At 46.9% G+C, this 7,388-nt stretch overlaps 1 protein-coding gene across 1 annotated transcript in view; it reads right to left on the bottom strand.

Annotated features, from left to right (window-relative positions):
- LOC147236957 (uncharacterized) overlaps positions 1 to 7,254 on the bottom strand; it is a 14,419-nt gene extending 7,165 nt beyond the window's left edge. The window contains exon 1 of the mRNA XM_086176452.1: positions 6,904 to 7,254. The gene's annotated coding sequence lies outside the window, so the exon portion shown is untranslated. The remainder of the gene's footprint in view (positions 1 to 6,903) is intronic.
- Positions 7,255 to 7,388: the final 134 nt, after the last annotated feature.

Genomic DNA, 7,388 nt, shown 5'->3' with positions numbered 1-7,388 from the left:
TTCAAACACATACACATTCAAACACACACACACATAAAGACACACACTCAAACACACAAATGCACACACACACATAAAGACACACACTCAAACACACAGATGCACACACACACATGCACATAGAGATAAACATACAAAACACACACAAACAGGCACGTACACACACACACACACACACACAGACACACACACACACACACACACACACACACACACAGACACATACACACATAAACACAGATAGACACACATAAACACACGTATGCGCACACACATAGAGACACACGCACACACACTCACACAGACACAAGCACATGGACACACACACACACATACACATACACACACTCATACAGACACAAGCATATGCACACACACACAGACAGGAAGTAGAGAAAGGATCACTGATGAATTGGACATGTCATATATACATGTCATATATATACATGTCATATATACAAATATGTACAAATTACAGACCAATGTTGCTGCTCTGAGTTTTGACACTTATACACAAAATGAAATATGCATGTATATGAAACTGCATTTTGTAAAGAAATTACATTCTGCACTTAACTATTAAATTAAAATATATTACAATCTAGGTGTACATTATACACTGTAATGATCCTGCTGAAATTATATATATTTTACATTTTATGTACAAAAAATTGATACTGAATTTGCTGTAGATAAAATTGTAACTATATGAACATTACATTGTGTATGTGTAAAAATTACAGCCCAATACTACTGTGCAGATTTTTTATATTTTAATACACTAAATGATATAAACATATAATTTGAAATGTAATATATGTATCACATTTTTATGTTGAGAAATTATATACTGCACTGACATTTTCAATTAATATATATCCTACAATCTATATGTATATTATACACTGAAAGTCCTGTGATGAAATTATACATATATGGAATGTATTATACATTTTATATTTTATATACACTGTAAAGTATTTACTATGAATGCACTGACATTTTAAATGAATATATATTACAATGTATGCATAAACATTATGTAATGAAATTTTACATGTATAACTACTTACTATATATATCTATAAACACATTTTGTATTCATATTAGTGTACTGGACATATATGTTATTGTAGATTACATTGAGTATATATATATATATATATATATATATTTACATATTACATTTTGTTAATTCAGCTTCAGGAAGGGCATCCTGCTTCAAACTTTTGCCAAAACCAAACATGCGAGACAACCAAAACTATAGCATGCCGGATCGGTCGCGGACCGGGTTAACAACGACCGCCATTGGTACTGATGACCTACAGGGTACTAATGGAAATTGGGCTACTGTGGGTCGAAGAACAAGAACAAGAAGAAGAGGAGGAGTGCGTGTTCGGAAACAGAGAGAGAGGAGGAAAGGAAAGAGCCTGGGACTGAGAGTAGGGACTTTGAATGTTGGGACTATGACAGGAAAAGGTAGAGAGTTGGTGGACATGATGCAGAGAAGGAAGGTGGATATACTGTGTGTCCAGGAGACCAGGTGGAAAGGTAGTAAGGCTAGAAGCTTAGGAGCAGCTTTAAGTTGTACTATTATGGTACTGACAGGAAGAGAAATGGAGTAGGAGTTGTCTTGAAGGAGGAGTTTGTTAGGAGCGTCCTAGAGGTGAAAAGAATGTCAGATAGACTTATGATCTGAAACTGGAAATTGAAGGTGTGATGTTCAATGTTGTTAGTGGCTATGAACCACAGGTGGGATGTGAATCTGAAGAGAAGGAGAAGTTCTGGAATGAGTTAGATGAAGTGATGCAGAATATTCCCAGAAATGAGAGAGTGATAATTGGTGCAGACTTCAATGGACATGTCGGTGAAGGCAATAGAGGGGATGAAGAAGTGATGGGCAGATTTGGTATCCAGGATAGGAATGCCGAGGGACAGATGGTGGTAGATTTTGCAAAAAGGATGGAAATGGCTGTAGTGAACACCTTTTTCCAGAAAAAACAGAAACATAGGGTAACTTATAAGAGCGGAGGTAGGAGCACGCAGGTAGACTACATCTTGTATAGACGAGGTAACCTGAAAGAGATCAGTGACTGCAAAGTAGTTGTAGGTGAGAGTGTAGCCAGACAGCATAGGATGGTGGTTTGTAGGATGACTGATGACAAGGAAGATGAAGAGGACAAAGGCAGAGCAGAGGACAAAGTGGTGGAAGCTGAAAAGGGAGAAGTGTTGTATGGTTTTCAGGGAGGAGTTGAGAAAAGCTCTGGGTGGTCAGGGAGAGCTTCCAGATGATTGGACAACTACAGCTAGTGTTATCAGGGAGACAGGTAGAAGAGTACTTGGTGTGTCATCTGGAAGGAAAGTAGATAAGGAGACTTGGTGGTGGAATGAGGAAGTGCAGGAGTGTATACAGAGAAAGAGGTTAGCAAAGAAGTGGGATACTGAGAGGACTGAGGAGAACAGACAGGAGTTCAGGGAGATGCGGCGAAAGGTAAAGATAGAGGTAGCAAAGGCAAAACAAAGGGCGTACGATGACTTGTATGCTCAGTTGGATAGTAAGGAGGGTGAGAATGATCTATACAGGTTGGTGAAACAGAGAGATAAAGATGGAAAGGATGTACAACAGGTCCAGGTGATTAAGGACAGAGAGGGAAATGTATTGACAGATGCTAGAAGAGTGATGGAAGATAGAAATAGTACTTTGAAGAGCTGATGAATGTGGAAAATGAAAGAGAGGCAAGGGTAGAAGAGGTGACTATTGTAGACCACAAAGTAGCACAAATTAGTAAAAGTGAAGTGAGGAAGGCATTGAAGAGGATGAAGAGTGGAAAAGCAGCTGATCCTGATGATATACCTGTGGAGGTGTGGAAGTGTCTAGGAGAGGCAGCGGTAGATTTTCTGACCGGATTATTCAACAGGATCTTAGAGAGTGAGAAGATGCCTGAAGAATGGAGACAAAGTGTGATGGTGTCTATTTTTAAGAATAAAGGGGATGTGCAGAATTGTGGCAACTATAGAGGGATTAAGTTGATGAGCCATACAATGAAGTTATGGGAAAGAGTAGTGGAAACTAGACTGAGAGCAGAAGTCAGCATCTGTGAACAGCAGTATGGCTTCATGCCTAGGAAGAGTACTACAGATGCAGTATTTGCATTGAGAATGCTGATAGAAAAGTACGGAGAAGGTCAGAGGGAGTTGCATTGCGTTTTTGTAGACCTAGAAAAAGCATATGACAGGGTACCAAGAGAGGAGCTCTGGTATTGTATGAGGAAGTCTGGAGTGGCAGAGAAGTATGTTAGACTGGTGCAGGACATGTATGCTCGCTGTAAGACACTGGTACGGTGTGCTGTAGGGGTAACCGAGAAGTTCAAGGTGGAGGTGGGACTCCATCAGGGATCAGCTCTGAGCCCCTTCTTGTTCGCAATGGTGATGGACAGGCTGACAGATGAGGTTAGACAGGAATCTCCATGGACCATGATGTTTGCGGATGACATTGTGATCTGTCGTGAGAGCAGAAAACAGGTAGAGGAACATCTGGAGAGGTGGAGGTATGCTCTGGAAAGAAGAGGAATGAAAGTTAGTCGCAGCAAGACAGAATATATGTGTGTGAATGAGGGGAACTCGGGTGGAACGGTGAGGCTACAGGGAGTGGAGATCAAGAAGCTGGAGGATTTCAGGTACTTAGGGTCAAAAGTCCAGAGCGTAGGAGAGTGTGGAAAAGAGGTGAAGAGACGGTCCAAGCAGGTTTGAATGGGTGGAGAAAAGTGTCAGGGGTACCAAGAGATAGAAGACTTTCAGCCAGAATAAAAGGAAAGGTGTACAAGACAGTGGTGAGACCAGAGATGATGTTTGGACAAGAAACTGTTCCAATGACCAAAAGACAGCAGGCAGAACTAGAGGTTGCAGAGATGAAGATGTTGAGGTTCTCTTTGGGAGTGACCAGGATGGATAGGATCAGGAATGAGTCTATCAGAGGAACAGCACATGTTAGATGTTTTGGAGAGAAGGTCAGAGAAGCCAGACTGAGATGGTTGGGTCATGGACAGAGGAGGGATAGAGAATATATTGGTAGGCGGATACTTGAATTGGAGCTGCCAGGCAAGAGGTCTTGAAGGAGACCAAAGAGAAGATTTATGGACGTCGTGAGAGAAGATATGAAGGTAGTTGGTGTGAGAGAGGAAGATACAGAGAATAGGGTTAGATGGAGAAAGTTGACTCGCTGTGGCGACACCTGACGGGAAAAGCCAAAAGAAGAATAATATATTGCATTATGTTGTATACTGAATTACTTATAGTCATATATTGTAAATCTCACACACACACACACACACACACACACACGTGATTTTGAGTATTTGATCCACTGCTGACCTTTCAGAGCTTTTGCCTCTTACAAAGCATGTAAGCGTCTGTACCAGAAGTACTCTTCAACTGGGAGTGACGGAATAAAAAAAAACAAAACAGAAAAACACATTGGATGATTTTTAAATAATTAATGACATAAATATTTGCTCACCTCCCAACCAGTAGGAATGGCGGCTCTAAAAGACCTACTAGTTGTTGCTCTAAGAATCCCTCCTGTTCTCCACTCACTATCTGGATTAACGGCACCAGTTTGACCTCCTCACCTGCAGAGAAGACACGCGTCCACACACTCAACCACCAAACTCCAACCTCTCCACAGTGGCCGAGACCAGAGAGCTGTGGAAGGACGTCGGGGATGGAACGGGTGACGGGACGAGAGGCGAGCCGCTCGGTGAGAAGGAAACGACTGTTATTAGAAAATGGAAGAAGATCGAGATGACGGTCGAGTTCCCGCGGTCCGGAGCTCCGCGTAAGATCTCGCCTCGCATGGCGTCGATCACGAGGAAGGTGAGGGATCGGCCAGGAACCACACGGCCGGACCCGGTCCACGACCCCACGAGAGCCGGGACCAAGGTCTCAAAGAAAACCACGAGTAACACGCTACGCCGTCATGGATTAACATCCTGCAGCGCTCAAGCCGGCACGTGTCCAGGCCTCTCAACGCCAAAGACCATCTGGATGATCCAGAGGAGGACTGGCAGAAGGTCTGAGGAGACACAAATACAGCTTTTTGGTGTACACTCCACTCAACGTGTTTGGAGGAAGAAGAGGGACGACTTCAACCCCATGGAGATGGAAACATCATTCTTGGGACGCTTTTCTGCAAAGGGGACGGGACGACCGCACCGTATTGAGGGGAGGATGGACGGGTCGTGCATCGCAAGATCTCGCTCAACAAGCTCCTTCCCTCAGTCAGAGCCTTGAAGATGGGTCGCCGCCAGGTCTTCCGGCAGGACGACCACCCCAAACACACAGCCGGGGCAATTAAGCAACAAACAACCTCTCAAGGTCCCAGAGTGGCCTAGCGGGTCTCCAGACCTGAACCTGAGGAGAAAATCTTTGGAGGGAGCTGGAAGTCCATATTGCCCGGCGACCGCCCCAAATCCTGAAGGACCTGGAGAAGATCTGCATGGAGGAGCGGGCCGGGATCCCTGCCGCAGCGCAAACCTGCTCAACAACTACAGGAAACGTCCGGTCTCTGGAATTGTCCGCAAAGGTTTCTGTAGCAAATATTAAGCTCTGTTTTTCTGATGTATCAAATACTTACGTCATGCAACAAAAAGCAAATAAATGACTTAAAAATCATCCCATGTGTTTTTCTGGATTTTTGTCGTGGATTCCGTCAGTCCCAGTCGAAGATAAGAACGACAGACTCTACATGCTTTGCAGGTGGCAAAAGCTGAAAGATCAGCAACGGATCACATACTTGCTCTCCCCGCTGGACAAATATGCATACGGATTATATACTGCGATGACTTTACCGAAACGTGATGTATACATAAGTTAATTAGATAAATATATATGAATTATATCCCAAAATTATTTTCCACCTAAAATCGTAGTTGCCGTGTCAATCGATTAAACCTGTCATGGACATTTTCAAGGCGTTGTCCTGGAAACGAACTGCACACACTGGAATATAAATCAAACGCAAGATGAAATCAAAGAGTTATTGGATAGCGGGGTTTGAGGGTACGGCTACATACGGACCTCAATAACGGGAAGAACGACGTGTTAAATCCAAACATGCTGGAAGCACGACTGAGAGGTGACGGATGAAATAATACAACTTGATATCACACCAATAAAATCTAATAATTCCTGAACCTGGACGGGCCGCCTGTCCATCTCTGACGTTCAAACACATCTGACCAGCTGCTCTGCAGCTTTGGACAACCTTGTCCCTCTGCCACCACCTCCACACCTTCTCATCTCCATCCTCTCACACCTCCACACCTTCACATCTCCATCCCTGCACACACTCACACCTCTGACCCCCCACACACTGGGGGAGTATGTTGTGATGTCACAAAGGGGTACCATGTTTGGCAGTGTGTGTGTGTGTGCGCGCGCTCACACACTCGCTGGGTTGTGTAGAAAAGTGTAGCGTCCTGTGAAGCCCGCGGATCTTGTCCAGACCTTCAGCGGTGGTTCTTCCCTGATTATTATTGGATGTATTTCCGTGCGTTCGCCCGGTCACCGCCGCCTCCTCTTTGGCGGAATGGAGGTCGTGACGTCACTGCCGGGACGTCTAACGCGACTGAACATGAAAGTGACGTCTCCGTGACGTGGCGCGTCGGGTGGGGGGGCGGTGAAGGACAGGGAGGATGAAGAGAAAGAGGAGGACGGAGATGAAGAGGAGCCGGTAAATACCGCGGCCGCCCTCCGGTTCGCTGCCGCCGCAGCGGCGTCACGTTACTCGGCGCCCGGTGTCGGAGGTGCTCTCCTCCGCCCCCCCCACCCGCACCACATCAGCTGACGTCGGTTCGGTTCCGGACCGCCGCCGCGACCCGCCTCGCTCCCGGTTCTGAGACTTACGCTGCGGGCCGGGCGGGGCGAGGGGCTCCGGTGGGTCCGGTCGGGTCCTGGTGGGTCCGGCAGGGGCCGCAGCTCCGTCTCACCGGGCGGAGGAGCGCAGGCTGGACGGGCTGGTGCGGCAGAGAGGCGGCGGCGGCGCGTCCGGGTCCGCCTCCGCGCCTCCGATTGGCCGGGAGCGCACGCCACCGATCCGGGCGTCGCCTCTGATTGGACGGGACGCTGCCGGAAATGTCGCCGAGTATCGCGAATCTTCGGATCTTCCGTGCTCGGGAGGACCCGGTGCGCGACGTAGACCTGGACGCGGGACGCACAGACCGACTTCCGGTCAGCGCGGCCGCCGAACATCCGGCGGAGACGCTCGGTCCGGTCACCGCAGGTGGAGCGGAAGTGACGTGGACGGACTCGGACGCAAGACGGGGACGCGACCCTCGCCGGCCGCAGGCTTCCGCGGCGGAGGCTCGCGGGCCGAGGCCTTCCTGTAAGGA

The sequence above is a fragment of the Fistularia commersonii genome, chromosome 2 (assembly GCF_037954325.1).
Source record: "Fistularia commersonii isolate RoL2024-O1a breed Wild chromosome 2, RoL_Fcom_v1.0, whole genome shotgun sequence".
Taxonomy (NCBI): Eukaryota; Metazoa; Chordata; class Actinopteri; order Syngnathiformes; family Fistulariidae; genus Fistularia; species Fistularia commersonii.
This window is presented reverse-complemented; position numbering and strand designations above follow the sequence as displayed.